This window comes from Alexandromys fortis, unplaced genomic scaffold, assembly GCF_014885135.2.
Source record: "Alexandromys fortis isolate MF-2015 unplaced genomic scaffold, M_Fortis_MF-2015_v1.1 scaffold_89, whole genome shotgun sequence".
NCBI lineage: Eukaryota > Metazoa > Chordata > Mammalia > Rodentia > Cricetidae > Alexandromys > Alexandromys fortis.
In genome coordinates this window covers 7,482,625-7,491,418 of record NW_026067973.1, presented here as the reverse complement: position 1 = coordinate 7,491,418, position 8,794 = coordinate 7,482,625, and positions in this window count along the sequence as shown.

Here is an 8,794-nt window from a genome sequence, read left to right as displayed (position 1 = left end):
ACTGGTTACCCAGCTATATCCTATGTGGTAGCCTCATTCCATTCCTCTTCTGATCTAATAATGTTTACATATACATTTTGTCCTCTGGGTTTTTATTACACTAGATTATTCTTGCAAGGAACAACTGAATGGCAATAACTAAGTTCAGTATCAGCTTCCATCCGCAACTTCACTGAAGTGACCTTTCCTAACCCCCTGGGAGCTTCATACCTGTCCACTGAAATTTCTTGTTTCTTTTAGTATAAATTTGCTGTCCATCACCAGAGGTAATAGAAATCATGGCTCAAAAGAGAAGGAAAAGGTTCAGCGTGTCTGTCCAGAGGCTCCACAGAAACTTCTTTCCTGCCTGCTCCTCTTCCCTCTGATCTGGGTTCTTTTTGGTTTTGGTCCCATGCTCATTCATTTTCATCAAAGGTTTAATTATGTTCCAGGATTCTGATCACTGGTGTATTAAATGTTGAAGCCCATGAACACAGAATGATGGTTTCTCAGTAATGAGCTTTATTCAGGAAGGACGGGAGAGGGTCAAGCCTGGGTGTAATCTCCAAGAGTTTGGCATCAGCCGTTTCATCTCTGGCAGGTTTAATCATGGTTTTGCTTCTCAAGCGCTTGACCTACTGGATTGTCTAAGGTCAAAAGGGGATGCCCCAAATTAATTTCATAGACACGAGGCTGCTAGTAGTTTACAGTGTTTGCTCATAATATTAAAAATAGCTCCTTTGATTTTCTCCTCAGATTATAAACCAAAGCATGTTAGCTTGAAATGATAGGAGTAGCATTCCATTTTCAGAGAAAAATAAACAGGCACTACTGTGTTTATGAGGCAAGGAAGAATCTTGCAGAAAACCTGCATTAAAAACAAGCAAAATGTTACAGCTGGGAAGAGTTGGGAGAAAAAAAGAATATGAACAAATATATGTTATGTCATTTTTAAATAAATAAAAAGGAAAGAAAATAAAAAAAATAATTCCCGTCTAAAGCAAAACCACCTCCACAAATACAAGACTAAATGAGTACAGAATGAATCATATTCCTCAGATTTACTTAGGATCCCTCTGCATAAAACATATTTTCAGGTGTTATGAGGAGGGAACTGGTTTCCTGACGGACTTTCCAGTATAAATCAAGAGGTAAGAGAAGCTGTGAACATTGTCATGCAGGACAGTTAGCAGAATTCTGACAGAGCCCTACCATCTTTGAGGGAGGGGTTTCCTCTAAGAAACTCTTTTGCTTGTGAACATCAGGAAAGGCCAGAAGGCCAGTAGTACTTTATATTAGCTTTAAAATACAGATTTTACAAAACTTTCTATTCTACTTATTTATTTATTTTACATCCTGACTGCAGTTTTCCCTTCTTCCTCTCCTCTCATTTCCTCCACCCACCTTGCCTCCATCTTCCTTACCACCCACCCCTCCTCTGTTTCTGTTCAGAAAATGGCAGGCCTCCCATGGATATAAACAAAATATGGCATGTCAAGTTGCAGTAAGACCAAGTACTTCTCCTTGTATTTAGGCTGGGCAAGGCAATCCAGTATGAGGAATAGGTTCCCAAGAGCCAGTCAAAGCATTAGGGACATCCTCTGCTCTTATTGTCAGGAGTCCTACAAGTAAACCAAGCTACATAGTCATCACATATATGTAGAGAGCTTAGGTTGGACCCATGCAGGCTCTCTGGTTGTTGGTTCAGATTCTGTGAGTTTATATGAACCATGTCAGTTGTTTCTGTGGGTTTTCTGTGAGGTTCTTGACCCCTCTGGCTTCTACAATCCTTCGTCCCTATCATCAGCAGGATTCCCAAGCTCAACATAATGTTGGGCTGTGGGTCTCTGCACCTATTTCCATCAGTTACTGGCTGAAGGCTCTCTGATGACAATTTGGGTACTCACCAATCTGATCACAAGAGATGATAAGTTCAGGCTACATAGTCACTTTTGCTAGGAGTCTGAGCTAGGGTCACCCTTGTAGATTCCTGGGAGTTTCCCTTACATCAGGTTTCTATCTGTCCACAAGAAGCCCCTCTTTTCCAGTCATCTCTCTCAGTATTCTCCTCCTCCAACCACCCTGCAACCGGATCCCTCAAGTTCCCATCCCTACCCACCCCCAGTCTACCCAGGAGATCTCTTCTATTTCCCCTTCCCAGGGAGATCCAGGCGTCCCACTTTGGGTCTTCCTTGTTACCTACCCTTGTTGAGGGTGTGGATTGTAGCCTTTACTTCACAATTAATATCCAACTACAAGTGAGTATATACCATGTTTGTCTTTCTGGGTTTTTGTTACCTCGCTCAGAATGATTTTTTTCTAGTACAATGCATTTTCCTTCAAATTTTCTGATTTCATTGTTAACAGCTGAGTAATATTCCATTGTGTAATTGTATAACATTTTCTTTATCCATTTATTCAGTTAAGGGGCATCTAGGTTGTTTCCAGGTTCTGCTATTACAAATAAAGATGTTATGAACATAGTAGAGCAAGCCTCCTTGTGGTATGATTGAGCATCTTTGGAGTATATGCCCAAGAGTGTTATCACTGGGTATTGAGGTAGATTGAGTCTCATTTTTCTGAGATACCATCATACTGATCTCCAAAGTGGCTGTACGAGTTTGCACTCCCACCAGCCATAGAGGAGTTTTCTCCTTGCTCCACATCCTCTCCAGCATGAACTGTCATTTGTGTTTTGATAGCCATTCTGATAGGTATAAGATAGAATATCAGAGTTGTTTTGATTTGCATTTCCCCGATGACTAAGGATGTTGAGCAATTCTTTAAGTGCCTTTAGAACACTTGAGATTCTTCTGTTGAGAATTCTGTTTAGATCTGTATCCCATTTTTCAACTTGATTATTTGGTATTTTGATGTCTAATTTCTTGAGTTATTTATGTATTTTGGAGATCAGCTCTCTGTCAGACATGGGGTTGATGAAGATACTTTCCCATTCTGTAGGCTGCTGTTCTGTCCTATTGACAGTGTTCTTTCCCTTACAGAAGCTTTTCAGTTTCATGAGGTCACATTTGTTAACTGCCGATCTTAGTGTCTATGCCACTGATGATCTATTCAGGAAATTGTCTCCTGTGCCCATGCATTCAGCTTTCTCTTCTATCAGCTTCAGTGTAACTGGATTTATGTTGAGGCTTTTCATCCAAGACTCTACTTATAAATACAAAAAAAATACAACCATAATGAATAAGCGTCTAATAAACATTCAGAGATATATTTAAAAAACAACAAACAAACAAAAACATTGAGGACACCAACTGGCTATCTAAAACCAATGGTCAGCACTGATCATAGTACATACAAATAACATTATACAGACTGAGCAGCTTTTATTTATGTACTTAGGAATACATATGTGTGTATATTTATACATGTGTATACATGTGTGTTTATATAAAAAGCAAACGAGGGGGAAGATTGAGGAGGGGAATGATGTGGGATTCCCCTCTGTTTGCTATAAATATGTTTCATTATCATTGGTTAATAAAGAAGCTGCTTCAACCTATAGCAAGGCAGAATATAGCCAGGCTGGAAAAGATAGAGAAACAGAGAGAAGGCAGAATTAAGGAGACGCCATGTAGCTACCAAAAGAGAATTTTACCCGTAGGCCACGGCCTCATGGTGATACATAGATTAATAGAAATGGGTTAATTTACAATTAATGAGCTAGATAGATAGAGATACACCTGAGTCATAGGCCAAACAGTGTGGCAATTAATATAGTTTCTGTGTGATTATTCAGGTCTGGACAGCCAGGAAATGAACAAGCAGCCTCTGTTTACAGAAAAGGGTTAGGGAAGGAAAGAAAAGGTAAGGGGAGGGCAGAGACACCTTTCTTCCCTTCTTGTGTTTTTCAATATCTGGTGCTAATCCCATATGAAGCCTGACTCCTGCTTGACTTCTGTAAGACTTCCTTCTAATTAATTTCTTTTGTCCAAAAGAATTTTAATACAGGTTTTGTTTGTTCATTTTATGTCTTGTACCATGCTACCAGGTGATCCTTAACTGAACGCCTGACAGAAGCAAGGACATCCCACCAAATCTAAGGTGAAAGAGACATAGAAGAACCATTTTAGTAGGAAGTATGGGCCCTATTGTACCCTGAGTCAAATGCAGGATATTTATCACTACTGAATAGACCCTCCAAGTGCGAAGATCAGGAATTTTCTGTTTTCAATAATTTATTTCCCTTTCCATAAAAGAGGAAAAACAAAAACAAAACAAACAAATAAGAACCATGAAATATCACCTGCAGCGTTATCTCTAGGGTGAAGGAAGTCACCATGAAAATAAAACAAACTCCTGGTCTGGTATTACAGAAAGAGGACTGACTTTAGAATCTAAAAGAGCCTGTATCTATCCTTTCTTGTGTCTGGTGTGTGGCCTTGGAAAATGGAACCTCAGTTTTAACCATATACCTAAAACCAATTGTATTATTGAGGTGACTAGATGAACTAATGTAATGGATTCACATGAGAAATACAGCCAAAGGTTCCTCCCCAGACTCCCAACTCCTTCTCTTGCCTTGGTTCAGGAATCATGTATCTATCTTCAACCCCCATGTTTTCTAACATTGGGACTATTCTTCACTCTTCCTGATGCCATAGAGTCCAGGCAAAGTCCAATAAGAGACCATGGGAACCTAGACAGAAAAAGCATCAGGAAAAAGTAACACAGCCCTGGAGTGTGGGGCAGTAGACAAGTTGACTACATTTATAAAAGAATCCTTAGACTATAAAAGCTATCAGAGAAAGTAATTTAAAACCAATCACTGAGATCTTTTACGACCATAAATATCAACTCTGCCAAATAGCTAAATTGTTTGGAGACTTGGCTCTAGCTAATGTCATGCAGTAGATTCCTGAGCTGTTTGCACATAGCTAATGCATTTTCCAAGTATAGTTCACTGAGCTGACAATACTCCACTTACAATGTCATGTTGATTAAACATGACCATATGTACGAATTGCATAAAGACTGACCAATTCTCTCTCTGAAGAACGTATAAACCAGTATGAATTGATTAATAGATACATTCACATCTACACTTGAGAGACAATCAAGGAAAGCAATTAAAAATTCAACTATGAATAAAATTACAGATTAGTATGAAGCAATATGATGTTCTTAGGTAGAGCAAATAGAGACTGTTTTACTCTTAATTTCAAGATTATTCATTCTAAAACGAACAACAGGCTTCTAGATGGATTAAAAATGGATTCAACTGTAGAAGAAAGAAGTGGGGCTAAGTTGGAGGTACTATTATTATTATTATTATTATTATTATTATTATTATTATTATTATTATTGTTATGAGACTAGCCTTTAATGACTGAGATATCTCTCCAGTCCATTTTTTCCTTTTTCTCCTTTGTTCTTTATTTTTTTCTATTAAATGATACATCCATGTCCTTTGGAATTGAGTTATCCCTTAAAAATAAATTAGATTGATTTATTGATTCATTGATTAGTTTATTCGTTAATTTATACAAAAAAGTTTTCATGCTGTATTTATTTCAATCACTGGAAATAACAGAGAAAGAAACAATAAGCCTTTACACACATAGGAGGAGTTTGTGGAAACTTCATTTAAGTATTGGTTAATAGCAGAGGGTAGAAGAAAGACAGACAGACAGACAGACAGACAGAGAGACAGAGATATGCTGAGCCTGGCTTGGGCTTTTGAAACTCCAAAACCTACCCCCAGTGATGCTGGGGGTACAAAAGTTCTTGCACTCACATATAAGCACTAGAAAAACCAGGAATATTAAACAAACAGGATTGTGTCTTCAACAGGAGAGAGGCAGACCTGTTTTTCCACCCAGAAGGCTGGGGATAGAGTTAATTAGGAACCTGACGATCTCTGCTATCCATAAGGCCAGGCCATACCAAGCTCCCACAAGTAGAACATGAGGTGGCTAATAGTCTAGGTGACCTTTGAATCATCTATATGACTAGGGGCTCCCCCAAGCTTACACAGGCAAGACTAGAGGTGGTTAATAGCCCAACTGAGACCATACCAGACCCTCCCCTGGCTGTTTAGATAACACATGTATCTTATCTCTAGAACCCATCTTCATGGCAGAAGTGATATGTACTTTGAGAAGAGTTTTTGTGTAATCATGCCTCATTGTACACATGGGATTGTGTTACACCAGGAAACTTCTTTCCAAATTGTACTATACGTAAATGTGTCTAAAATAAACTGCCCGTGTCAGACTCTAGAAGTTTGAGCCAACACTGGCTAAGTCATGTTGAACCGGATTTCCTTCTTGCCTCTCATGGATCATTATTCTGCCAGCCCTGGTGTTTGTAGAGACACCCACAGAGTGACACATTTCTTCCAACAAGATCATAGGTATGCGAATAAGGCCACACCTAAGTCTTCTCAAATAGTGTCATTCCCTGATGACTAAGCACTTAAATTTATGAGCCTATGGGTGCCATTCTTTCTCAAACCACCACAGTAACTGACAGCTTCTGCCAATCAAGATGGAGTTTGCTAAGTAAGATGTCTGATGTTGAAAACCAGGGGTATTATTATTATGTAGGATTGCTTTCATCTAAAGTAGAAAGAATTTATTCTATCAAATATGATATTAATACTGCCTAGAACAAAAGAGGACTTCAGTTTGTGATGCGCAAATTTATGATTCTGGAAAATTCTTCTGGATTTGAAAATGTTGAGGACAACATCCAGCTAAACTTTCTTTTATTTTATTAGTGGTGTCTATTTTTCCAAGGGCGATATTGCTGTTCAGCTTCACCATTAAATCAGTATTGATTTTGTACACACGTTATTGTTTCAATACAGCACAAAAGAGACTGTATCATCACAATGGGAAGAACGTTCTTTCCCTGATAAATGGCTCTCCTTAAACTGGAGAAACTAGATCCTGTTCTCTTATAACATGAACTGGAGCCCCAGGTCTCTCTTGCTGTTTGACTGGGAAGTACTGATCACAGGAGCTGTATACAGGAAACTATCAACTCAGAGGCTACTATGGAGAAGGCAGAAGAGCCCAGGCTCACCTTGTACTTCCAAATCCTTCTCAATGACATCCCCAAACATGTTCTGGTTCATGTTTGATAAAAACATGTCACCATTGAAGATATTGTCTGTAATATATGGACTCCCTGCACAGAAATCTGCTAAAGTGATTTGAAATCTCTTATCAAAACAAACACAGTGTGCCAATGGGTGCTAAGAGCAACAAGAAATGCTCGCTCATCGCCTATGATGTGGTCTAATCTATATAAACTTTACACAGGAGTATGACAAAAATCTACACTGAAATGAGGTCATGTGAACAGACCAGAGCATAAAGAACACTATGGAGTCAGAAGATCAGCTTTCTACTCTTAACCCTGAGAAGCACTCTGTTTTGTTGTGTGACCTTGAATTGGTTGCTTTTACCTGCAGAATGGAGGGGTACACTTCTTTCAAGGTCCCTTCTGCTGATAAGGTTCTTTGATAAGAGGGCGTGGTGACCTTTGCAAAGCTCCACCTACTTATCAGATGTCTACATAGCACAATTTTGTCCTCATTCTTTAAGCTGTGTCTTAATTCAATTGTTCCTCGGCTATGCAGAAACTCTTTCATCTTATGCGATCCCACTTTCTTTCATTTCACTGGCCTTTCTTTCATCTTCTGAGCTACTGGAGTCATTCCTGGAGAGTCCATGCCCATGCCCCTATCTTGAGGTGTCTCCCACAATGGTTTCAGAGTTTCAGGTTTTCCATTAAGGCCTTTGATGCCCTTGAATTGGATTTGGAGTAGTTGAGAGACAGAGATCTAGTTTCATTCTTCTACAAGGGAATGTCCAATTTTCCAGCACTATTTGTGTGCTGGAGTATTTTCTCCACTGCCTTTTTTCAGTTTCTTTGGTATTTTGTTTTTGTTTAGTTTTTTGTTTCTATTTTAATTTTGAGAATTTCACATGTGAGCCCAAAGCATCCACATCATTACCTACCTATCTCTCTAGTCCCCTGAATTTCTCCATGTCCCCCCACACTCTCCTTTCTTCTTCTATAATTATTGTTATATCTGCATTACTTACATACACACATACAAATCCAATTTGTGTTGCTCATAATACATATGCTTAGGGATGACCATATAGGATTGGGAAGCCCTTAGAGGTCTCATCACCGAAGAAAACTGATTAACTGATTCTAATTCTCTTAATAGCTAACTGACAGTCTGTAACTATGCATCTAGGGGCGGGGCATTATGAAACTTTCCCTCCCCATCTATCATGGCATATGATCTTGTACAGGTCTTGAAAGGCAATGATGCGATTGATATTTCGTGGGTGGAGCATCCATGCCATGTCTACACTATCTTGTCTAGATCTTGGGTAGGCAATGTTGTGGTGGGTATTTCATTGGTGGAGCGTACATGTAATGTCTAGAAGATACTATCTTGCAGTAGTTGTTCTGGTTCCCTGGCTCTGCCAATCATTCTGGCACCACTTCCATGATGTTCCCTGATCCTTAGATGGAGGGGCTGTCTGTAGACATATCAATTGGGGATGGAATTTTGGAGTTATAATTGTCTACATGAAAAAAATTAAATCTAGAGCTAGAGATATGGCTCAGTGGTTAAGAGTAATGGCTGATTTTCCAGAGAACCTGTGCTCAATGCCCAACACCCACATGGCAGCTCACAACCATCTATAATTCCAGTTCTAGGGTACCCAAATGACCTCTTCTTGACTCTGGGGCTTCAGGCATGCCTTTGGTGCACAAACATACATGTGAACAAAACACTCATGCATGTAAAATAAATAATTAAAAG